The sequence below is a fragment of the Camelina sativa genome, chromosome 11 (genome assembly GCF_030686135.1).
Source record: "Camelina sativa cultivar CO46 ecotype springtype chromosome 11, ASM3068613v1".
In the NCBI taxonomy this organism is placed as follows: Eukaryota; Viridiplantae; Streptophyta; class Magnoliopsida; order Brassicales; family Brassicaceae; genus Camelina; species Camelina sativa.
The window spans coordinates 30756925-30757953 of record NC_141890.1 but is presented as its reverse complement, the minus strand read 5'-3'; the positions used below and the strand labels follow the sequence as shown (position 1 = coordinate 30757953).

The window sequence follows — 1029 nt, the reverse complement described above, 5'->3', positions numbered from 1 at the left end:
CGTTTAAGGAACAAAATTTCTGGATTTCTCCAACAGAATGGCGAGTCTTTTAGTGAAGCTTGGGAGCGCTTCAAAGTCTACCAGAGACAATGCCCACATCATGGATTCAACAATGCATCTTTGTTGAGTACTTTGTATAGAGGTGTTATTCCCAGTATCAGAATACTTCTAGACATAGCCTCCAATGGAAGTTTCATGAATAGAGATGTCGCTGAAGGTTGGAAATTAGTAGAGAATCTTTCTCAGAGCAATGGAAATTACAGTGAGAAATATGATCCTAGCTTAAGGGGAGGTGTTGATTCTGAGGAAGGGCATAAAACTAACTAAAAGACTTAAATGAGAAGCTTGAGAAGTTGGATAAACTCCTTCTAACCCAACAGAAGCAAGTACATGTTGTTTGTAAAGATGAGCAGTTTATGGTCCCAAACTATCCTCCACAACAACCCAAGCAGGCTCCTGCTCAAGATCAGGAGATGAAGAGTATGCTTCAGCAAATCCTACAAAGTCAAGTTAATGAAGCTATGGAAACAAGTAAAAAGCTCACAGAGATGAATAACAAGATAGACTGCACATATAGTGCCCTTAATATCAAGATTGAAGCTTTAACCTGCAAAATGCTTTACCTAGAGAGCAAGAGTGCATCTCCTTCTTCTGGACTATTCAATGGGACTGCAATTAACAATCTCAAAGAGTTTGCCACTGCCCAAGCTATATATCTCAAAGAACTACCTACAAAGCTCACCGTGGACAATGACAACCAAGATGGGGAGGATTTTCTCCAACCAGAAGTGCAGAATGAGAAGAGAACTGAGCTTGTGACACCACTTGACCATACACATGGTCGAGTGCTTGATCGAGTCATTGCTCAAGATACTGAAAATCCAGTTCGGTTCATTCCTCCTCCCTATCAGCCACCTTTGTCATTTCCAAGACGGTTTAAAGAGCAAATGCTGACAAAGAACAAGGCTTATATTGATAAGCAAACAATGATGGTCTTGAGTCATGAAACTTTGCTAGAACATTCTGAAA

General features: G+C 40.3%; 1 non-coding gene across 1 annotated transcript; it reads right to left on the bottom strand.

The window, feature by feature from the left end:
• On the bottom strand, nucleotides 1-107 carry LOC147934641 (small nucleolar RNA R71). The gene has a single exon (XR_015573406.1). It is a non-coding gene; the product is annotated as a small nucleolar RNA R71 (small nucleolar RNA).
• Nucleotides 108-1029: the final 922 nt, after the last annotated feature.